Source organism: Vicugna pacos, chromosome 13 (assembly GCF_048564905.1).
Source record: "Vicugna pacos chromosome 13, VicPac4, whole genome shotgun sequence".
NCBI classification, from domain to species: domain Eukaryota; kingdom Metazoa; phylum Chordata; class Mammalia; order Artiodactyla; family Camelidae; genus Vicugna; species Vicugna pacos.
In genome coordinates, this window is record NC_132999.1 from 26,434,168 (window position 1) to 26,459,081 (window position 24,914).

Below are 24,914 nucleotides of genomic sequence, written 5' to 3' on the forward strand. Positions count from 1 at the left end.
CAACATGGCATTGTTTGCATCCTGGTCATGACACTGGCTGAATATGATTTTCTCGCTTCTCATCTATCTGGAAGGTAGGAAATGCGTGCAGATTTCTTGCACCCCAATTGAGTTTACTGCCCAATTCCTTTCTGGGCAAACGACACTTCCCTGTCAATCTGCAGTCCACGGGTGCAGTGATGAAGCCCCGGGCGCTACTTTGTATGATGCCATCCACATCGTTGTCCTGCTCACATGAATGGATCAGGAATGTGTCCCCCACTCAAGCAAGTCTTGGGAATTCGGGTCTGGCACAGTGGGAGAGAGTCAATCTTTCTTTGGGCTGCTGGTTCTTTGTGGCTTACAGAACCCTGGATGATGCCGCCAGCCATGTGGTCCATCACTGGTCAGGAGAGCAGATCCAGAAGCTACTAGAAGTAGAAGGAAACTAAAGCAAATTTCAGAGAGAAACAGAGATAAAAGTGGGAGATTGAGTCCTGTCTGTGGTTCCAGACCTATTTGAGATCCAATTCTGTTCCTTTCTTTGGATATCAGGACATGTCCCTGTATCTGTGTGATAAAATGCTCCTTTTTGGTTCAAATTACCTCTTAACTACAATGAAGAGTCCTTTCTGATACTCTAGCCAAATGTTTCTCAAAGTGTAATCCCTGGACCAGCATCTGCATCCTCACTGGGAGATGTGTTAGAAATGCAGATTCTGAGGCTGCACCCCAGACTGACTGAAATGCGGAGGTGGAGCCCAGCAATCTGGGTTTTAACAATCCCTCCAGGTACTCTCAAGTTCAAGAACCACTGACTTAGCCATCTGTGTCGTGGGTGGAAAAAGCGTGGACTTAGATCCAAACTGGCCGGGATTTGAATCCTAAACCCATGAGCCAGTGATGTGAGTCTGGGCTGGTCACCTCACCTCTTGGATACCCAACTTTCTTAGCGGTAAAATGCGGGATAGTGATGTTTAGGTTATACAGCAGCTGAAAGAAAAGCACACACCGCCAGGCACTTGAAAAGCATCAGTTCTTGTCTCTGTGGACCCTGTTTCCAACGTAAGGAGAGAAGTAGCCTTGAGCCAGGTCATTCACCATGGAGACACCACCTGAGCTTTCAGAAAACAACCCATCTCCTTAACAGACCAGGTTACTATTCAGAGCTCACATCCCATCTGTGCACCCGGATCTCACGCTGGGTCCAGCTTCCCCTAGGCCATCACTGGGTGGTTGGGAATTAAACTCAGCCTATCTGAAACTCATTTTGGTTCTCTGGGTTTTACTGACCTGTTTTTCCATTGTGACGTGAAAACCATGCAGTCTGGACCATTCCAAAATAAAACAAGGAAATCAGCTAGATTATCTGTAAGGAAGGAAAACAAAGGCTTCTGTCTGTTAATGGATTCATTTACTTATTCATTCACTAACTCATTCATTTATTTATCCACTTACTCACTCAGTATTTCATTCACTGAATCATTCATTCCTTCGTCTACCTAACACTCAATGAGCTACTTCTAGACACCATGCTAGGTGCTAGGGGTTTATAGATAAGGCTTTTGTGTCTCCTCACTCTCCTGCCAATTGTTGACAGATAACAGTATGAGCAAAGACACCGAGGTAGGAAAGTCATGGCCTGTGGGGATTACAGTCAGAAGATACATCACGTGGAAGCAAAAAGCAGGGTGTTAGGAAGTACTGAGGCATGAAAGTTGATGCCGGTAAAAGAATGAAAAATCTGGGAGTCAGCACCTGCTATGGTTTCAGTGGCATTCTGTTGTGTAAGTAACAGAGCGACGTTTTGCAAGGACCTCCTAATTCTTGGGGCCACATCTGAACCGATCCCTCATGGATGACCCAACAGTAGGTAGATTTATCTGCCAAATACTCTTCATGCTGTTCACACTCTACAAGGGGTGGGCCGGTTAGCTCTCATTAAAAAAGAATCCTCTTGTCTGCTGCTACTTGACAGCTGAAGCAGTCCAACCCCAAGTGAACTCCTTCTGGTATCCAGAAAGTCTGGCTATTTTCTGGATGAATCTCCACCCAATTCTTGGCTTTCATATCACTGGAACTTCCAGCTATATGCAAGATGGGGCAAGAACATTGAACCTCTCCCCAGACAGCTCTTCAGGAAATACATCCAATTGGATGCTTCCTCAGATGTATCTTTTAGGGCTGTCTGGGACCAGTATTTCAGATGCAGAAGGGATGTGGAATGTCTGGGAGAGAAGACAGCTACTCAGTGACTGAGTGTTAAACCCCACGTCATATTTGACAAGTGGCTTTTCTGTTTGTGTTGGTTACAAAGTGGCTGAACGCGAGTCAAATTGTATTGTTCTTATTTCCAGTCTTTATATTAAAAGAACAGAAATAATGACTAGCAAGTTTATGAGGTTGATAACATCCTTGGCCTCATTTGACCCTTGCCGCCACCCCAGAGGAGGGTTGTTAGCCTTTTATCTCCACGTAACCGATGATGGGGTGCGGTTAATTTCTTTCCAGCGTCTGAGCTTGCACTTAATCCCACTTTCTTGACTGTAGATTTGATGCTCATTCTGCTCAACCAGGCTGTTCTCAGGGAAAACCGCTGTTGCCAGTACGTAGGATTATAAAGCACTTCCTGGGAGGACTCCGAAATATAGAAACAAGTTTATCCTCTGAGAGTTAAACTTTAAGAGAGGCATAGAGGATTAGTGAGGAGACAGGATGGCTCCCGGGACTGTGAGCGTCAGCTGATCTTAATCCGACCCTACATCTCAAATATATTTGAAGAAGGAAAAAGAGCAGAGTCACAGAGGGAAGTTTTGGCACTCTGTCCAGGCTGTGTGCTAGGAATCACATGAGGCTATCTTAATTGGGTGCTATTAGACAGTTTGTTCATCTGATTTCTCTTGTGCTGATACCTAGGTGACCCGGCAACCTTTAGAGTGTGACAGGACATCCCCAGCAGTGTGGTCCCCCGGGAGAGAAGGGACTGGTTGTGCCGAGGTGTGGACTCTGACTCCATGTGTTGGTACCTTCTTGCTCTCTCTGTACAATAACCCGAGAGCAACCCAGACCTTGATGTGCAGGAGAGAAGCATCAGCTCTTGGGGGCTGACAAAACCAGGTTTCAGAGCCAGTGGAACTGCAGGATAAATCCTAACCTTGGGTAAATTCAGTAAGGAAGTGAATGAAATATTTCCCTGGAAGGCCTCTTGGAAGACAGAACTGTCTGCTGCCTTCCCCTGGCAGTGTGCTCTCAGGCCTGGGTCAGGGCCCACACTGTGCTTGTAACCTTGGCCTTGTTCTCACTAGAGGCCAGTGGTGCCGACACATGCAGGCCTTACGTCAGTTCCTGCCCCAGATCATTGGCCGAACACCCCATCAATTCACAAGCCTCCTCTCGGAGCTTGGAGGAAGGCAGGATGAGGGCCACACCGTCCCTCCAACTCAAGTGCCTAATCTTACAGGAGAGACAGCGTTGTGCACAAAGAACGTTAATCATTGTAATGGTTTTCTGTGTTCCTTGAATTCATCAGCCAATACACAAAACATATATATGTATGTGCCTCTATTTATGTTTCACAACCAACCGGTGAGCAGATGCCAACCCACAATCTCAAGAAGCAAAGTGTCTGGCTGCATGTCACAGAGCTGGTACATGACCGAGCACAGACTTAACCCCCGAGACACAGGCTGCAGGAAAGGCTGTCCCTGGAGTTCCAAATGGATGGGAGTAGACAGCGTGGGGCGGTAACTGTCCTCCTGTTAATTTCTACTCACTTCCCCGGTTCCTCCTACTAAAACGAGGGCCCCCACGCATCTTGAAGAACGCCATTTTCTTCACCAGTCTGCAACGGATTTGGACAAGTGGATCCCAGTCTGGAGTTCTGCTCTAAGGCAAATTGATAAAGAGGGTCTAAGAGCCATTTCCAATATCAAAAATTATATTGGAAATGGTATCTTAATCTTGCATACTGCTGTACATGCTGTCTAAATTGTTTTGGCCGCAAGTTTTTCATCTCGGTCTGATTACACTGGGGATCTCATCATTCTCCATGAGCTCTGATTAACTGGTAAGGACCAATTCGTTGAACTTCAATAAACATACATTATTTTGAAAATTTTTTTGGGGGGTGGTAGTTGGGTCTACTTATTTATTTATTTATTTTAATGGAGGTGCCGGGGACTGAACCCAGGACCTCATGCATGCTAAGCAGGCGCTCTGCCACTTGAGCTATACCCTTCCCCCAATAAACACATCTTGACTTCTTACCTACTGCGTAGAGGGCACTGAACTGTGTTCTAGGGACATAGAGACAAGAAAGACATTCTTCCTACTTCAAGAAATGTTCTGTCTAGGGAGGAAAGCACATCTTAAAATGTTTTCTTCCAAATTACTATAGGAATATAGTCGCATTGTAATCAGTTTGAACCGTAGAGAAGTATTTATTTTTTTATGTGCTGGAGAGCCGTCGAAGGATTTTCTGCTAGGGCCTCCTGCACTAAGATTGGCGTCTGGAAAGCGCCTCCGGCTACAGCGTGGAGGTTGGCCCAGAGCTGGGCCTGGCGGGAGGTAGGAGTCTGGAAGACCAGCGATGAGGCCGTGGTGCGACTGCACCCAGGGATGGGGGGCCTGGCCTAGGGTGGAGGCTGCTGAGGTGGGTCTGAGAGATCACTGGGAGGAATAGCATGTGATGGGGGACTGAGGGACGGGGTAAATAGAGCCATTTTGACTTAAGAAATGGGCTTCGCTAGACAACCCTTTTCATGAGCCGGTCTCCTGGAAAGGGCCTGGAAGGCACAGCTAACCAAACAACCGTCCCTCCCGGGCCAGGGCTCCCCACCAGGTGAATGGTCTGCCATATTTCCGATTCCGGGAACTGGCTGGAATAACACTTATGCAATGGGAACACATGAGGCCCACCTCCCGGAGCCTGGCTGGTGGAGAACTTGGCAAGGCTGGGGTCCTCTGTGGAGTGGAAAGTCCTTCCGACCTGCCACAAGTGAACTTCCCCTGGACGGCTGACTCGGGAGGTCAGAGCGGGCTGTGCGGACAGCTGCGTGGATGGCTGTGGGGCCTGGAGCCTCTGTAAGGGGGAGCTGGGGGCATGCAGGGAGGGGTGGGTCCCTCTTTGTGGTCACTTCTGTGGTAGAGCAAGCAGAAGACACCGTCCGAGTAGCAAGCTCTGCTGTCGCCTCCCTATGCAGTGGGCAAAGTGGGGGCTTAGGAGCCAAAATTAGCCTGCTCTGTTACTTCAGCACCATGTGACCCTGGGGAAGTCACTTACCCTCTCTGGTCCTTAGTGTTCTTGTCTGTGTCATGGGGATAAACAGAGCAGTCATCGCTGAGGGTTGTTGCAAGAATAAGAAAAAATGGGTGAAATCTGCCAAAACCATGTCCAGCACCCTGCAGAAAGTAAATAGATACTAGCAACTGTATGAAGGGTCATAACTCTAAATACCGCTCCTAGGAGGTTGGGGTGGGCAGGTGCGGAGAGGCAAAAGGCCATCTGTCAAACAAAGGACAAATAAAGAATAAACTTATAATAATAAGGGCATTGTCTCTTTATGCATCTGGAGAATTAGGCTCCTGAATATGTTTGTAACCTGAATGTATGTAAAGCAAATCGTTCTCCAAGCCTTAAGGAGGTTTCCTGTATAAAGCTATCCCAGTGCCAGTCTGTGAAATTGATGCTGCCGCCAATTGTGGTCGAATGCACCTGTATCGCCTGGCGCTCTTACAGGAAAGAGACAATTCCTCTGTGTAACTTTGGCACCTCTGCGGTCCTCTTTCTTCTTTATTAAACCAAATTGTTGGTTGACTCTCATATTTCTGTGGTGTTCTTGGAGCAATCCAGAACTGCAGATTAAGGTGAGATTCAAGTCTCTGTTTCCTAGGTGAGGAAACTGAAGCTCAGAGGGATCACGTGGTTTCCCGAAATTCACTCAGCTGGAAAGGGGCGGATTTAGAATTCACACCCTTGTCTTCCAAGTCTCAGGCCAGTGTTTATTCTTCTCAGCTGTTAGCTCTTTCCAGGGATGTGACAAGCCCTCCCTCTCCTGCACACATGTAAAAGGCATGACACGGAAGACCTGACGGTGGGGAGCGGGCAGGTGTGGGGTTTCACCCATGGAGCATGGATGTTTTGTCACTGAGTGCAAGTATGTAGGGTAAATACTCAGACGAGGAGACTCCCTTCCCTTGCTCCCCACCCTGACTGGGTGTGTGGGAGGGAATTCTAGGTCACCACCACCACCACCATTAGAATATTAATAATATGTTCTTCACGGTACAGCTGGAAAGTCCTCCCACAGAACTCATCACTCTGTTCCTGGTCTCAAAGAGTTCCAGCAAGAATTAGCCAGAAAATGTCTCACAAGCGTCTCCCAGCCTGGACGCCTCTGTGTGAGGGGCCTACACTGTTGGAACATTCAGGAACATTCAGGGAACCTGACTCCTGCCTCTGCTCCATTCAGAAGCAAGACTCAGTTTTAAAAAGATTTTTTTTCCTTCCAGTTTTATTTATACACAATTGACACATAAGTACTGTATGAGTTTAAGTTGTACCGTGTACTGATTTGACTGACCTACATCATGAAATGATATCATGGTTTAGTGACTGTCCATCATCTCATATAGGTACAAAATGAGAGAAAAAGAAACAGTTTTCTCAGCAAGACTCACTTTTACCCATCAAAGTGATGCCCCATGTTAATGGGCATCACAGACGAGTGGCTTTCAAGCTTGTGACAAGTGACTGGGAAATTCACCCGTATTTTGACTACGAAGGACTAAAATGTAGTTTCCGCCCTGCCCCTCGGAAGCAGGAAGCTCTAGCTTTGAATTCTGGTGCTCCTGCCTCAGGGCAGTGGGGCTCCTTGATTGAGAGTGGACAAGGAGGGCTCTTGGAGAAGGTGGCCTCTGAGCTGAGACCCGAGTGAGAAGGAACCGCTGTGTAAACAGATGCCAGAGCACATTCCAGAAGGAGGGAACAGCGGGTGGCTAGAAGGTGCCAAAGCCTTGAGGTAGGAATGGTTTTGGAGAGTTCAAGGAATGGAAAGAAGATTAGCGTAGCTGGAAGCAGGCAGGCCCCCACCTAGTGAGGCCGAGTATATCTAAAGGGGTGGGAGAGGCCAATGTTGGCCTCAAGACTTCTCACTTGCTAAGTGGAGATCACCTCTCTCCACATTATGATGCTAGGCAGGCGAAAGAACTTTGCAAACCGAGATGCACTATTCTGTGTCATGTTCTCTTGGTCCTGTTTCTCCAAGGACTAGTGAGACGCCCAGATACAGGCTGACTGTGGGCTGCAGTACCTCCCTGATTTTCTTGTCTCCTGACAGGCAAGAAAGCAAGTAACAAGACCCAAAACTTCTGGATTGGCACGAGTGCCTTTCTTGTGGCCGTCTTATAATTAGTCTGTGGGGTTTGAGTGAGGATCGCAGGACTGAGGTCAGGAATGTCATCACTGCCATCTCCAGCCCCGTTACCCGAGAATTGAAAGAGACAGAGGAGCGGGCTGAGAGCAGCCAACTCGACACAAGACCCTTTTCTGAGCGCCCCACCCCCATGCTGTCTTCAGATGGGCCCTCCTCACTCTATCAGCGTTTTGTGATGCATGCCCTCTGGCCAATGGGAAGCTCACTTGGCTCTGTTCAGTTTTTCAAAAACACATAGGTTCCAGGGAAGGTGGAGGGGAAGACCTCAGCCTTAGCTCCCTGGTAAGGCTGACAAGGGACCGAACATTCTCTGAAGAAAGATACAGTGGAGTCAGGCCATCACCTCTGAGCTCTGGTTCACAGGCCAGTGCCCACGGTACACTTAATAATCAAAGGCACATTTCAGAAACCTGCTGAGTGTTTCCCCTGCAGTCCAAGCTCAGTCACGTCTCAAGTGCGACTCCAAGGAGAAACCCACTGGTTGCTTCCTCCTCACGGAAAGCTTCTGAGACATGCCGGTGGGGCCCATTCCATGCTCTTTTTCACACTACGTTTGGTTGACGCTGCTTTCACGTCCATTGCTTCTGCTTTGCTGCCTGGACTTGCCCTGACCTTTGACCCTGATAACCAGCTTTATTTGTTCTGCCACTGCTGGGGTTTCCCTTCAACCCTGAATTCTAGTCCCCTGTGGTTTGACTTGTGCCTGGAACCCACCAACCTTGGTATTCTCCCCCCTGGGCAATCCCTTGGGGCCCGTGGGGACCCCACAAGCTGGAACTAACATACAGAATTGCCCAGGGTCTGCCCGCCCTGCCCCCTGACCCAGTCAATTCATGCTCCAGGGTGTGGTACCTTCCTCTAGTTCCAAGGGAATGCATTCACCTAACATTACACTTCCTTTCCAGCATTTACAGGGTATCCAGTGCTGTGCTGGGTTACCATTATAAGGAAAGGGAAGTGGACTTTGGAATTCAAAAAATTCATGTTCAAAATAAAGCTGTGTCAACTAGTCAAGTGAACTTGGGTAAATTGCTTGGTTCTTTGAGCCTCAGTTGTCTCATCTGAGTAATGGAAACAATCACTCCCTCGCGTGGCGGCAGGTGGGTTGGAATATTCAGTGGGATTAAGTATTTAAAATACTTGGCATTCAGGAGCTGCTGAAGGAATGGCAGCTATGTACAAAGGCAGGCACGCTCACAGACACTTTGGCGTACTTTGAGAAGGAAAAAAGAAAGCATTGGCCTCAGGTCTTGAGAAATTACCTGATGTTTCTCACCCCCCACCTACCCCGCAGTTCCATCTTCTCCCTTCGCCCTACCTACCAGCGAGCTTGTGACTGGCTGTGCTGATCAAATGAGGCAAGTTAACAATGGGCTTGTTAATTTCTTTAAACAAACTTCCTAAATTAGGGTTCCAGCCTGCCGCCTTGTAAGAGTCACTACAAAAGAGCCCTGCGTGCCCCCGTGGGTGTGTGTGCCTGTCTGTGTGTGATAAACCTAAGCACAGCATGTGCGGGATGCTCTGCAGGGCCCTTTCACGTGTATTCTCCTATTTGCACTTATTTTTTAATTGTGGCAAAAGTGCAAAATGTGAAAATTGTACCATCTTAACCATGTCTAGGTGCACAGTTCATTAGGGTTCAATGTATTCACCTTACTGTGTCACCCATCGCCAGAGCTTTTTCACTTTGCAGAACTGAAACTCAAGAACACATTCAGCAGCTCCCCATTTTCCCCTCCTCCCAACCTCAGACCACACCATCCTACTTTCTGTCTTAGCCCTGTTTGACGGCTCCAGGTACCTCACATAAGTGGAATTGTGCAGTATTTGTCTTTTTGACTGCTTATGGATTCCCTCATTTAACCACTGCAACCATCCTGTGCGATACGCCTCATTATTATTTCTACTTGATGGGTGAGGAAATAAAATCTAAAAGATGTGAAGAAATTTGTTCAGTGGCACACAGACAGTACGTGATCCAGGCAGGATTCTTACTTAGGTCTCATGATTTCACATTGGACCCCACAGGCACATTTACATAAGAATGTACCAGAAAATAGTGCAGAAAAATAGAGCAGCATGCTTTTAGGCATACCTTTAAATCCCTCTATATATAGTCACGTATTTATAAATACGTGACTATATGTTATATTTATTTATTTTTAATTAATTTTTTTAGTTCTCTTTTTTCCTTTTTTTGTTTTGTGGGGGAGATAATTAGGTTTATTTGTTTATTTAATGGAGGTCCTGCTTGCTAAGCATGTGCTGTACCATTTGAGCTATACCCTTCCCCCTATATTTATTTATTTTGCTTGCAGTGTAGTTGATTTATAATGTTGTGTGAGTTTCAGGTGTACAGCAAAATGATCCAGTTATGCATATGCATATATAAATTCTTTTCCATTACAGGTTGTTAAAAGATATTGACTACAGTTCCCTGTGCTATACAGTAGGTCCTTGCTGTTTATCTATTTTATACATAGCAGTGTGTATATATTAATCCCAAACTCCTAATTTATCTCTCACCTCCACGATGTGGTGTTATCTTAAAGAGGAAGGGAATGTTTGGCTCCAAATCTGTCTTGTATGGTTCTTGTGAGACTTAGAAATAGGAATAAAAAATTGTCTCTGATGACTGCCATATTTTGAAGTTTCTTGTTTATTGAAACCTGTGTAGTTAATGGAAAGAGCTCAGGCTTGGGAGTCAGGAGAATGGGCTTCAGTGTTTACCAGCTGGAGAGCTCAGGTTGGTCAGTCTGCTTTCAGATAATACTTACCCAGCAGGGCGGCCCAGAGGAAGGCGTCTGTGAGGGTCCAGCTCTGGCTCTGCTCCCTCCCCACCTCCTTTCTGCCTCATCTCTGAGTCCTGGGTTCTAACAAAGGCTTGATTTTCTCCTCCTTCCTTCCCTCTCTCCCTCCCTCCCTCCTTCCTTCTCTCCCCTCTCTCCCTCCCTCCTTCCCTCTTAGAGGCTGGTACCCACGGAGGAATTCATGAAGAAACTAAACCCCACATCCAGGCTGACTGCAGAACTCCCACTGCTGTCAGGGAGATTTCTGGGCCTTTAATGAGAGGAGAATTTGATCCTAAGACTCCTTGTTAAGATAAAGACCTGGCTGGTTTATTAACTCTATCCAGCTGGGGTACAGACTCGCAGAGAAATAATTAAACACTCCCTGCCTAAGCATGGTCAGAGTCTCACAGAAAACCTGGCCTGGATCTTGCGAGAAAAGGGAGCAGGGTGATTGTGCACCCCTGGCAGGAAGCGTTTCTCCCTGAGAGCCTAAAGCTGGTCTCAGAACTCTCTTCCTTGCCCTTCCACATAGCTGGGCCTTATCTTAAAGCGCATCTTAGAGTGTCAGAGTTTATTTATTCATTCAACAAATATTTACTGACTATCCATGCCAGACATGATGCTGAATCTGGGGTGGGGATGGGGGTCTTTAGAAGACATCCAGCTCATGAATACCATTTTATATAGAAAAAAATTGAAGTCCAGAGAGAAGTAACTTACCTGGGGTAACAGATTCAGTCAGGACCTGGTGCCGTTCTCACTGACATCTTTCTCACACCAAGCAGCCCTGACCCCCTCACTGCCTCCTCCTCCGGCCTCCCTGGTCTCGCCTAGGAGTTTGACCCTCCTTGGAGGTGGCACCGCAGAGCTTCAGTTGCTACACTGTAAGCACTTTGCAGGTGGAACTGTGCCTCCCATCCCTTGACTGGGCCTCTAGCTTGCTTCTCAGCACTCGGTTTACTGCAGGTGAACTGTCTGTTAAGACAGATGGAATTCAGGGTTGTTGGGTGAGGGCATGGCTCAGTGGTAGAGGGCATGCTTGGCATGCATGAAGCCCCGGGTTCACTCCTCGGTGCCTCCATTAAAAAATATCATTGGAATTTAACGAATAAGGCAGGATAAGGGAAGACTTTATGCGAGAGGAAGGATTTAAACTGTTTTGGAAGGAAGAACAGAGTTCAGGAGAGAGATTAGGATTAGATAGGGGCACATGTCTGTGTGTGTGTGTGCGTGCTCACATTTGTGGGATGAGGCTGTGTGTAGGCATATAGGCCATTCCAGACGCAATGACCTAAGTGATTCCTGCATGAAACAAGGTGTGTGTCTGCAGAATGGTAACTTTGAAGGCCTGCCCTGGAGGGTGTACAAGTGAGGCCGGCAGGTGAGGAGGCAGGCAGCTGAGGAGGAAGGCAGGAGGCAGGCCCTGGGGTTGGGGGGTGTGTGTGTGTATGTGTGTGTGTGTGTTTGTGTGTGTGTTTGTTTGTGTGTGTGTGTGTGTGTGTGTGTGTGTGTGTGTGTGTCGGGGAGGTGGGGAGGGGCAGTGTGAATTTCAAGTCTCCATCCTATGACTTACCAGCTGTGTGTGACTTTGGGCAAGTCCCTGATCTCGGCTGGTTCCCTCTTCTGTGCCATGATCAGAACACTACCGGCTGCAGGGAGGCGGTGAGCACTGCGTGTCAGCGGGCGCGTCAACAGCACGTGCGTGGCCCAGGCCTGCTTTGTTAGGTGTGCGGGGTCAAACAGTGCCGTCTCTCAGCGGCGGAAAGGGCTGTGTGTGGGTGATGCCACGTCTAGAAGGAAGCTTAAGGTCGGTCATGAAGCGTAAAATGATAGACTGAAGAGTTAGAACGGCGTCCCTGAGCCGGGAGAGGGCGGGGCTCTGTGAGAAGTGATGTGTGATGTGGACAAGTCAGCTTGGTGTTTGCTTTGGTCTGTTTGTTTGTTTTTAGAAAATTGTGCTCAGAGTAGGTGACATAGGAATCGGGAGGCAGATCCTGTAGGGAATTGCTTAAAGGGCTTGAGTGAGAAGAGGAATTCCCTGGAATAATGTGGTAGCGGAGCAGTGGAGAGGCAAGGTAGGGACAAACTATAGAAGAACAGCAATAATAACTAACATGCACTGAATACTTGCTACGGACCAGGCACTGCTCCAAGCACATTAAAGAGTTAGCTTATTGAAGATGTCAAGTGTATTCACGTGTCCAGTGTCCACAATACCCGAGGTGAAAACTCTTCTTAACACTATTCGGAGGTAAGGAAACTGAGGTGTGGAGAAGGCGAGGTGCAAAGAAGGCATGTCTCCACCCCCATTTCATTTAGGATGGATTAAACAAAACTCTTAAAGAGGCATGCTGACATTCTAGAACGTTCAGAAGAGTTTCATTTTCTGCCCCTCTTTTGCATCCAGCGTGAGTGTGTCGGTATGTTTCCCCTGAGAATGTTTTGGCCTGTTTCCTCTGCGACTTACTTGGAACCTTAGCAGCGCTGTTGGTTTATGGATACCACAAGCTCGTTGCCCCTGTCTTCATGACGGTCGTTTTAAATGGTGGTTTCATATTTTATTGAGTGGATATACCAGGGCTATTTTTTTTTCTGTTACTATGAACATCTTGGGGCATAAATCTTTGACAGCACCTTTTATTATGTTTTAAAGATACATTTCCTGATGTTGAATTACTGAATGGAATATAGCGACGCATTTCATGAATCTTAATTCATACTGCCAATTTGCTTTTCCCACAGGGCTGAACATATTCACAATGTCCTCTAGAATGTAGGAGGCTATCAACTTCACCGCACCCTTGCCAGCACTGGGTATTATTATTATTACGATTGGTAAAGTTATTAGGAGAAATATGGTCTATCACTTTAATTTTTTAAATATGAAAACGCAATTGTATTGAGATATAATTCACATACCATACAATCCATCAGCTTACAATGGTCAATTCATGGTTTTTAGTTTATTCACAGAGTTGTGTCATCAATCTTAGAACACTTTCATCACCTCATGAAGAAACCCCGTCACCCCTACTCCCCGATCCCCACACCATCCCCTTCCTTTGCAGCCATGAATCTGCCTTCTGTCTCCATGGATTTGCCTGTTCTGGGCATTTCCTACAGGTAGAATCACACAACATGTGGTCTGCTGCGTCCCGCTTCTCTCGCTGAGCATCTTGTTGTCAAGGTCCATCCATGTTGCGGCCTGTCAGTCACGTTCATTATGATTTGCATCTCTTGCCCTGTGACTGAGGTTGACCATGTCCCCTCTTGTGAGACTGATACTCGCAGTTTCTTCTTAATTATTATTGTTATTTTTGTAAAGGCCATTTTTTCAAAGCAAAAATTTGCATGTTAGGATGAGTGAAGTATACAATAGGGTGAGGAGAGGGGTAAAGTTGGGGAACCAGGAGCTTTTGAGCCCGGCATAGGAGAGGCCGGACTCACTGATAGAATGCTTGGAACCAGTGTCCATGCTGTCTGGGACATGGAGAGGCTTGCTATCTTCTGGCTGATAAATTCTTTTCCCTCTTATTACATACCTAGAATATGTTCATTGCAGAAAAGAAAAATAAAGATAAGGATAAAAGAGATAAGAAATCACACATATATTCCCACTATTCAGAGATAAGTCCCTTAACATTTTATTATCTGTGCTTTCAGACTCTCCCTCCCTTAATATGCAGAACATTACACGACTTGTGTGTGTTACGCACACTCCCACATCTCTGTATGTTACTATCTGGAGGTTTTTTCCTCCCAACAATGCACTTCTGGCTCTTTCTACCATCCCTTCCTCTTTTGCTCTCATCATTTCAATGCTTTAATCTTACAGTTGTCTGCTCCTCCTGATTCAGAATTGCTTAAGAGGCCTGAGACCTGGGGTCACACCTTCAAGGTGCTTGGGGAATCTTGTATCTGTGAGTCTGAATGGAGTGACACGGTTGGCTTTGTGTGTGTGTGTGTGACCTGATTCTATGTGCGGCCATGTTCTTTCAATGGATGGAGGGCAACTTGGCAAGATATGGAAGTAGAAACACAGGGTAAATCTTCCGTGTGTGCTCATGTACGCAGTCCCTTCGGTGCATCCCTGGTAGATTTTCTCCGAAGGAGCATTGGCGAGATCCCTGCCTGGCTGACCTAATTGCCTCTCTGATGAAAGACTTGAAGTTTTAAGGCAGATTTCTTCATAAGGCCAGTTTCTGAAAGAGGACCCCACTCTGTCTTACAGTTCCTTCTTGTCTTCTTGGCCTTTTAGAACCCAGTCTATGGAGACAGCTGGGCTCTACTGAGGTCCTGGAGGCCAGCAGGTCCGAACTTCCCCGTCAGAGGCAGAACTTTGGGTGGAAAAGTCATCGTACTTGTGTTACATACCTAGTACATGACAAGCTCTTTTATACACGTGTAATCTAAATGTTCTAACCTCTCCATACCTCAGTTCCTGCAGCTGCAAAATTTGGAATCATAAAAATATCTACATTGCAGGTTTGCTGAAATGATATGAAGAAGGGAAAACCTTAATACAAGAACTGGAGGAAGTTAAAGTTCACTATTATTGTATAAAGGGGCCGAAATGGTGTTTTTACCCTGTCACTTCTCATGACCTGGGAGAAGGATCAATAGCTCCAGACAATATGCAGGACTACTGACACACCCCAACCCGTCCACCCCTCCATCATCCTGGTAGGTGAAGTATTACCTCCGTTTTATGCACTTACTCATCCAATAGATGTTTATAAGGCACCTTCTATGTGCCAAGCACTATGCTAGACACTGGGGGCACAGTGGTGACCAGAGTAAAGTCCTTGCTCTCAGACAGCTAACTATTGAATGGATATTTTAGGTGGCAGTAAGATTATGCAAGAGAATGAAGCAGGGTACGGAGGATAATGGTGCAGGAAAGGAGGAAGTTGCTGTTATACAGGAGGAAAAGGGAAGGCTTTTCTTTGATGGTGTGACATTTGAGCAGAACCCTGGAAAATGAGAGTGAGTCATGTGGACACCAGGGGAAGCACATTCCAGGCGGAGGGAACAGCACCTGAGAGAGCTCTGAGGCAGGAATGTGCTTGCTGGAGGATAGCAAGGGGGTGGGGTGGGATGAGGTGGGATGGCTTGAATGACAGGGAGTGTGGGGGGAGAACAGGTGGAGAAGAAGTACAGGCTGTGGGAGAGGAGGAAATATTTTGTAGAGCCCTGTAGGACACTGTAAGGATTTTAGCTTCTACTGAGTGAGGTGGGAGGTCGTGGAAGGATTTAAGAGATGACAGGTGATCCGATTTTATAAAGTATCACTATGGATGCTGAGGGGGAAAAGTCTAGAAGGGGCAAGGCTGGAAGCTGCGAAAGCAGCTCCTGCAATAATCCAAGCAAGGACAAATGGGAACTTGGATCTCGGTGGTAATGGGGTGGGTGGTGAGGAGAGGTGGGACTGCGGAAGGCAGAGCAGCCTGGCTTTGCCGCCGGAACAGAAGTGAGGTGTGAAAGTCCAACATGACGTGAAGATCTTATACCCAAGTAACCCGTAAAATGGAGTTGCCACTTACTAAAAATAAGGAAGACAGGGTGGAGCAGGAATCACAAGCTTGGTTTGGGGCATATTAAATTAAAAAAAAATTTTTTTTATTGAAGTGTAGTTGATTTACAGTGGTAGTTGCAGGTGTACAGCAAAGTGATTCAGTTATACATATACACTCATATATATTTTCTTTTCAGATTCTTTTCCATTATATGTTATTACAGGAAACTGAATATAGTTCCCTGTGCTATATATTGGGTCCTTGTTGTTTATCTATTTTATATATAGTAATGTGTGTCTGCTAATCCCCAGCCCCTAGTTTATCCCTTCCCACCCTTTCACTTTTGGTAACCATAAGTTTATTTTCTATGTCCATGAGTCTATTTTTGGTTTGTAAATAGAATTTGTATCATTTTTTTAAGATTCTGCATGTAAGTGATATATGATATTTATCTTTCTCTGACTTTTTTCACTCAATATGATAATCTATAGTTTCATCCATGTTGCTGCAAATGGAATTATTTCATTTTTTGAGGCTGAGTAATATTCCATTCTCTCTATATACCACATCTCATATTAAGTTTGAGATGTCCATGACATGGTCAAGCTGAGATGTTGGGTAAGTGGTTAAATATCTGAGTCTGGGGTTTTGATGAGAAGTCTGAGATAGATAAACATTTGAGAATCTTTGGCAGATACACAGTATTTAAGATCATCACGGACATGAGTATAGACAGACAAGAGAGGCAGCAGAGGACAGAGCCCTCCAGCATCTCAAAGTGGCATAGGTGGTGGGGGGGACCCACTGCACATGAGGAAATCAAACCTTGGGGAATCAAGCTATTGGTTTCACGGTGGTGGCAGAGATGGGAATCCAAGCTCATGGGTCTGACTCTGCAGTCTGTGTTATTAACCCCTTAGCAATACTCCCAAGGCTGGAGCAAAGAAGACTTTTCCTGGAGACATGGATCATAGGTCTTGCCTCTACCTGTGCTGGGATAGCCAGCTGGGCCCTCAGCTTTGAGCAAATGAGACACCCCGCTTTTGTTGGTAGAACTAAATGACACATCTATCAACTCCACCTGGTGTAGTACTCAAAGATCTCAAGGGAGCAAGAAAGGGCTGGTAATTAAGAAAGATTCCTTTCCTGAGCTGTAGTGGGTCACAGTGACTGTCAGGGTTAAAAGACTGATGGCTTAATAAAGACCACCTGAAAAGGCAATTGACCAGCAAGGGAAAAAAATCATTGCCACCCACCCACTACCATAGAGTCTCCGTTCAGAGACCTGCCTGCAAAGCGATAAGATGCGATCCCTTGTACTCATGAATTCAGAGTATCACAGAGGCCGTGACTGCATTCAAGACTCTGAACGAGCCCTGTATTCCATTCCACAATACTGCATTTCCAGAGTGGTTTGGAGAATTAGACGCCAGCATGTAGTAAATGCTCAGTAAATTATTCCCGGAAGTATGTGTGAAATCACAGAGAAAGGGCTCAGAGTTGAGAATTACGACCAACCTCGCTGCTATGCCTTTGCTAAAAAAACAGATTCATGGCTTCAGATAAAGTCACTCTTCTCTGCATCTTAGTTTGCCTGTCTGTCAAATAGGAGTTTGGATTAAATTATCCTTGGAGATCTTTTAGATCTAAGACTAGGATTTGTTGAAAGGTCTGAAAAGCCCCAGTAAAACTCCCTAAAATGCTGCCAAATGCCACGATGTGTCTTTCGCAGGACAGGCGTTCTAGAGGGTTTAAGGAAAGGAAGCAGCTGCATGCCTCCCGTGTGCAATTAACCCTTCTCGTCATGGAGCCACCCCCTTCCCAGGTATTTCTCCAATACCAATTTCTCAGGAGTTCAGCCCAGTGGGAGACTTGGCGGGGCAAGTTGCCGTAGGGCAGCCAAACAGCGGCAAGGTGAAAGATGTGTGAGTTCCCTTCGCCTATTTCAGTGCCTGCCGGCATCAGCGCACGTGTTAGCCAGGGATATGGCCCCTGGAGCGCTTCCCCAGGCCTTGAGCCAAATGATCCCCAACCCAGAATTCAGGCAGACGGAAGGCACGTTGCAAAGAGGAGAGGGACCCTTTTCAATCAACACATCCTGAAAGATCACTTGCTGTATATTCACTTTAAGTAGAGGAAGTTGCTGTTTGGGGGCTCCTAGTATAGAGTTTTCCTAAGGTGGACCTTCTCTGAGGCAGCTCTCTCCATCCTTGTTGCCATCACATTAGTTCTGGCCTCGCTTTTTTTTCCTCAACAGGACAATTTCTGAGCCTCTAGTGAGGATCTGTCTCCAGTCTCCTTCCAATCCATTTTTTGTTTTAAACTAAGGAACTACAGTCATCTACTTGGAAAAAACAAAATAAAAGGGAAAAGAAAATAGTCCAACCAAACTAGGTCATGCCGTCCTCCTATTCAAGAGACTCCCCGAAGGCTCGTCTGCACTCAGCATCAAGACAAACACCCACCATGGCCTGCAGGGCCCAGGCAGTGTGGCCGTCTACCCTTCCAATCCCTTCTTGTCAAACAGTGCCACTGACCTTTCACTCATCGACTCCATCCACTTTTAGTTTCTTGAATCGGGAGTTCCTTCCCGCCTTGGGAGTCTTGCCTCATCGTCTTTCTCAGCTTGGGGTCCTCTCCCCTTCCTTTCCTCCTCCTGGGATCAAGTTCATCTCTTCAGAGAGCCTTTCCTTGTCCATTTTACCCAAAGTTAAGCTCTCTTTTTCTGACTCAGCTACTTGCACAGGACAATGTGCGGAGATTTTTTCTTCATTTGTTCATTTGTGTTTCCACCACAACTCCTACTGAACTGTGAACTGGAAACTCCAGGGGAGCCACAGCCATTTTTGTGTTGCTCACGGCTGTCTGTACCTCCAGTGCCTGCCTCAGTGCCGAGCCGGGGCTCCATCAATGTTTGCTCAATGACCGATCTGCTTCTGCTCAACTGCCTGACACTACCCTCCACCCCAGCCCACTTCCCCGCCGTATCAGAGGACGTGCTGTCCCCCGAGGGCAGCGTCCTTCCTGCCCTCCGCTCCTGTGCCTTCGCTGTGCCTTCTGCCTGAAATACCCCTCTTCCCTAGCTGCCTCCTGAAAAACTAACTCAGCCTTCAAGACTCAGCTCAACTATCATCTCCTCTCTGGTGCTTGTCCCCATCCCTCGTGGAAAAATGGAAAGCATCTGTTCCATGGTTTGTGCACAACTGAATCACAGCCTGCACCACTCTGCGTTGTCTGGACGCATTTCTTTATCCATTTTCCCCACCAGACAGACCTCTTGACAGCAAGAATGAGCTCTTACTCATCTTACATTTTCACTTCAAAATATCTGTGACATAGTAAGGGTTCGATAAATGCTGGTAGAGGGAATGCAAATTTTAATAAATAAAGGGACTTCCTTGGTAAAATTTCCCTGCATGGAGTCTTCCTCTCTGAGAAGTCCCTATATACCTATCTACTGTTTGAATATTCCTTCTTGGAAATTTTCTTTGGGGTTCCTGATTCAGGGAGACCATCTCTCTGTTGTTTTTTGTCTTCCAGGATTAGGCAGTTGGTTTGCTCTTGCTTTAAAAGGAGAGATGGAGAGTAACAAGCAGCCAGTCCTCCCAAATACTTCACTGACTGCCTGACCCATGGGTAGGACTGGGTGTTAAGGGTTCATTCACTCACTTTCTATCTGTTGTTCTCTCTGTGCCAGGTGCTGTTTTGGGGCTGTGGTCACAGAGAAGCAAGAGGTCCTGTTCCCTATGTATTTTTCTTAGAAGAGAGAGCACAGACAGACAGATGGACAGTATAGTGTGATTAGTGCTCTGATGCAGTGTGTGTTTGCAGAGTCACATGGGAGCAGGGAGGGGAAGGGGATCTCATCCACTGGGGGAGTCCTCCAAGTGCAGGGGCTCTTTATGTTGACTTTCGATAGATGAATAGAATAGTTCGCCGGGTGAAGGACATTTGAAAGGCAGGAAAAGAAAACTGGGGAAGGTGGAGAGAACAGCGCTTATGAATGCATGAAGGAAGGGGAAGGAGGCCTGCCTTGAAATCATGAGGAATTCACTGAAGTCCGAGTTTTGCTGCTCAGTTTGGGGTGGGGACCAGCAGGACCTACATCACCTGGGAACTTGCTGGAACAGCAGAATTTTGAGCTCCACCCTGGCCCAGCTAAACCAGAATCTACATTTTCACAAGATCTCCGGGTGGCTCCTGCCCACATTAAAGTTTGAGAAAAAGTAGGTTAAGAGGTGTTTTTCAAACCGTAGCATGTATCAAAATCATTTGAAGGGTTTATTAAGAAAAACAATCACTGGGTCCCTCCTTAGCATTTCTGAATTAGTGGCTCTGGGTGGGGCTTGAGAATCTGTATTTCTCAAAAGGTCCTGGCTGATGCTACTGGTCCAAGGACCACACTTTGAGAACCACCAGGGTGGAGTAGAGCGGGAAGGGTACTTTCTGGGAAGTGAGCTTGGGCAGGTAGCAGGATTCATATTCCAAAGGGCCTTGATGGGACAGAGTGGACTTTCTCCTGGAGTACTGGGGACACCTGAAGAGTTTTTATGGAGAATGATGTGGCCAGACTTTGATGTTAGTAAGATTGCTCTGGCAGCCTGTGGCCTGTGAGCTGGTTAGGGACAAGATGACAGACTGTCATTATATTCCGGGTGAGACTGATGAATTCTGAACCAAGGCAGTGGAGATGGCTTCAAGATCACCTTGGGGGTCAAAATTTGGGGGAGTTGGCAAGTGACTGAGTGTAGGGGTGAGAATGGCCAACCTCCCTCCGCCCCCGGAACCTGTGTGCAGAGCACAGCCCCTGGCTCTTTCCTGCCTGTGGCTGTTGCCCCTTTCTGCCCAGAAAGCTGCCTTGTTTTATCCGCCTTCTCTTCACTAATCTGCCTCTGGCCTCATCTGACAGGTTTCAGCCTGCAGTGTTTGAAGAGAGGGGTGCAGTGCAGTAAACCATTCAGAACTAGGATTTATTAATGGGAGGCATGTAATTACTGCCAGACACAGCAATCTGAAGAGTTTATGGCCTAAGTGTTTGGTGTCATTCATTAAAACAAAGTGGGCTCTTGGCATGGATGCTGTCACCCTGTGACCAGACCCGTCTGTTTCTGTGACGGCCCCTCCCCCACCCCTGCACCGGCAAGTTGAGCCCGGCTGGAGAGGCAAAGGCAGATAAATCACCGGGGCAGGGGTCTGGCTCTGTGGACGATGGCCCTCCCCTGGACCCCTCGGAGGGGCTGGTCCTGGTTCCAGAGCAGGGCTCCTGGAGGGGATTGAGGCCTGTCTGCTTTTTGTCTCTGAGGCTTCTGACTCCACAGTAACATGTCAGCGGACCCTCCATGAAGGATGGTCCTGCACACTTCTGGCTCCTCCAATGCCTTCTTCTCAGCCATTTCACATCTCAGCAGACCCTCACTGAGCCCTGTGATGCAGGCCGTAGAGCTGAGCACTGCCTCCTGACAAACAAGGAGCGGAGGCCCAGAGGTTTGCTGAGTCTCCCGGAGTCCTGAGGCCGAGGGGTCGAGCTTGCACCGAGCCCCCACGGAGCCGTTCCCACCTCTCCGCCAGGCAGGCCAGGCTGATCCAGCGCTGGGATCAGAGCGCGGCTTTGTCTGGAGGACAGACTTGGCTGTCGGAGCGACTGGCTACTGCAAGACTGGGGTGCAAGCCCAGCATTTCTCTTGCCTAGTTTTGCATTTCCCGGGAAGGATGCTCCAAGCCTCAGTTTCCTTGAATCGAAGCTAAAGAGAGGGAAAGGGCTCAGCTCCTTTCCAGGGCACTGGGAGGAATAAGTGGCCTTGCCAGGGCTGGCGCTGGTCGGCTCTCTTTCTCCTGACTGGTCACCATCTCTGGGCCTCATAAAAAGCCCTGGACTTCTTGGGGCCGGGATACTGAGCTCAGATGAGATAATAGAAGGACTATGCTTTGGAAAATTCAAGACACCATTCAAGTGTGAGGTAATAATAGCAACAACGAATCTGTCACAACCCTGCCAAAACCCCAGCAGCTTCTGAGACAAAAAGCAGACCCAGATTCTAGAATCCTCATCATCATGATTGGTTTTGGACAGAGGGGCTTTTCTGCCCTTTCAAACATCTATCTCAGAAGGTTATTTTATTTCGAGGCCTGGAGAGGATGTGTATAAAGCACAGGATGGGGGCCAGAGCAGGCACCGGAGGGCTGGCAGGTCCCTGTGTGCTCATTAGCAGGTTGCAGTGATTGTGAGCTCTTCCGGGGACTGACATCTATGTATCTTTGTACTCCCACAGGCTCCGGCTTTGATAGGTACTCGGTGATTATTAAACTAAGTTGGATTCTGTCCTATTCCATGGGTTCTTTGAAGGCAGGACCTGTGTTTTACTCATTTCTCTCTTCCCAGGGCCAACCCTAGTGTCTGGCACAGAGGAGGTGCTTAGTCCTCTCAGGCTGGAGAGAAATTAAGCCCCGTGAAAAATAAGGCAGACATAGCTTGTGTCTGCACTGAGCCACGGGGGAACCTGGGGCTCCAGGTAGGAAAAGAGTCTGGGATTTGTAGCCTGAGTAGGTACCGGTCAGATGACAGGCTCACTTCAAAGGCTCGCGGTGGGGAGGAGAGGGGGATGTGGTTTCTCGAATGCCTTTTTGGCTGCGTGGGAGCCTCAGTTGGCGGCAGAGGTGGGTAGGGGAGGTTGGCAGCGCAGTGGAGGCCTCAGCCGGGCCTTGGGAGATGGAACAAATGAGCCAGAGGAAAGGAAGCAGCTCAGATGGAGATGAAACGCACTTAAAATCGCCTTCCCCTCTCTGCCGGGGGAACAGACGTGGCAGCATGTGTGTGCGCGCATGCGCGCGTGTGCTGGAAGGAAAGGAAAACAGGATTTGCAGCCAAAAAAATCTGCGAGCCGATCCTCTCAGTGCAAAGCCAGAGGCTGTGGGATCTCGAGCAGATTTTTTTTTTTTTTTTCTGAGTCTCCATTTCCTCATCTTAAAAAGACGGGATCAGTGATTCTTACCGTCCAGGGTGGTTGTGGCTATCGAAAGTGTTTTGTGAGCAATACAACCTGCCGTTTATTAAGCACCTGCTCTCTGCTAGGCACTGAGCCTAGTAGCTGGATGAATTTAATCTGTAATTCCCTTAACCATCCTGCAAGGTAGTTATTATCATCGCCAGTCTGCACTTCAGAGCAGAGGAGACTGAAGTTCAGAGGCGTGGGGCAGTTTGCTCAAGCGAGAGCGCCTGAAACTCAGCTGGCTTCTCTTTGTACGGATTACGCTATGGAAACGCACAAAATGATTCTGTTTCGTGAATCTTAGTCAAGCCTGAAACTCTCCCATGGCAGCAGTTTTCCTTTATTGTCAGCACTTTTTCTCCCCCCATCTCCCTTTTGTAAAAAGAAAGCTAAACCTTTGGCTAACCTGGCAGTCTGGGGAAGAAGGGTGAGCTCCACGCAGCGATTCCAACGTGATTTGATTCTCTTTGTCCAGGTGCCTTTTGGTTTCTGTGGGACAGAGATCAGGAAATTATTTCTAGGTGTTTATACGAGGGAAGAGGAAAAGCTGCTGAGAGTTAAGCTTTTGGACGACCCAACAATATCTGAAATATCAGAAACTCTCTTTCCAAAAGAAAATTATTGACTCTTTTACATTTTTTGGAGTCTTTCTTTGAAGCTTCAGCCAAATATGAGATAAATGTGGAAGATCAGGAAAGCCAATTAGCTTTTATTAAAACCTGCCCTGTGCCTGTGTCTGGATGGATTGTCTTCTGAATTCCTCAGTCACCTTGTGCGGCAAGTGTTGTTAGACCCATCTGTCACCTAAGGATGCTCAGAAAGGTAGACATTTGTCTGAGATCACACAAGGATGGGGTGTCCAAGCCAAGATTCAAACCTCAGCTTAAGCACAGGCTCTTTTTCTGCTACTCCTTGCTTCTGAGCCTGTAAGCCTACGTCGTATGATGGAAGCTGTTGCTTCCTCTAGACTCCTTGCAGGAACCTGTCCCTTTGTTCTGGGTAGCTTCAGGGAGGTCCTGAATAACTGCATACCTGCAGATTCACAAGAAAAGGGACTTCAGCTTTGAGACTATAGAGACTACCAAAAGTTCGCACCCACTAACGCGGTGATCCCAACTTTTGGAAGATGCTTTTTGTGAAATAGACACCAGCTGGATGTTTCTATTTTTGGATGTGAGTTCAGGCATCAGGAACAGGCTGTATCTTTTTTTTTTTTTTTTGGCGGGGCAGGGTGGGTTGAGCTTCAGAGAAGAGGAAGAAAGAAGCAGGGAAGTGGAGCTCCTTTTAGTTCATCCAATTCAAAGTGAGTATCGTGGATTTAAGTTACTCACTCACAAGTTCCATTACTGAGTGGTTTTACTTAGATCCAGGCCACTGTAGGTGGAAGATATCCGACCTGTCTTACCTTATTTAATTGTTAATGATCTTTTGAATTTCAGTCTGAGAAAAAATCAAAACAAGCTACCAAACACTTGGTTTGCATGCCATGCTTAGTGCTTTATTTCCTGGGAGCGGTGGAAAGCTCACCGACTTTGGAGTTCGTGAGAAGTGGGTTCAGCTTTCAGCCATGTCGTTCATCTGCACAACTTTGAGTAAGTCATCTAACATCTCTGACCTCAGTGTCTTCATTTGTAACATGAGTATACAAATGTCTGCTCTAGAAGGTTGTCATGGTTGTAAAGTGCTTGGTACTTAGCAGACACTCATTAAATGTTAGTTACTTTTTCCTCCCTGCATCACAGCGTGCAAATTCTTTATCTATATTCTCTTAGGTAGAGAGGCAGGCATGAGTGATGACCTGTAAGTTTTAGGACAACTTGGATCCACCCAGATTGCTGGCAGGGACCATCAGCCGTGGTTTCATTCTTAAGCCAATGCCCATTAGGTCATTATGGAACCTGCAGAAGTGATTACTCATGTTACTTTTCCAGTTCACTGCGGAGCAAGGGGAGAGCTTTTCACACTGCTGGTGTTTTGTTGGAGCACAACGATGCAAATCACAGATGGCTTCCTCGGCAGATGTGGCTCTGTCCAACTGCAGTGCGGGTTTACAAGGGGGTTTAATGAAAACCTGGCACCCTTCCAGGTTTGAATCAATCCTCCAGGGTTGTCAGCTCATGCACGTACGGGCCAGTCTGCAAATGCCCACCCTGTGGACAGTGTGGGGAGCGCTAGGGTGAAAAGTATTGACCTGGGAAACAAAGCCAA

At 47.2% G+C, this 24,914-nt stretch overlaps 1 long non-coding RNA gene across 1 annotated transcript in view; it reads left to right on the forward strand.

The window, feature by feature from the left end:
- Nucleotides 1-12,313: 12,313 nt before the first annotated feature.
- LOC140700907 (uncharacterized) overlaps nt 12,314-24,914 on the forward strand; it is a 71,081-nt gene continuing 58,480 nt past the window's right edge. The window contains exon 1 of the long non-coding RNA XR_012079659.1: nt 12,314-12,455. This is a non-coding gene — a long non-coding RNA (uncharacterized lncRNA). The remainder of the gene's footprint in view (nt 12,456-24,914) is intronic.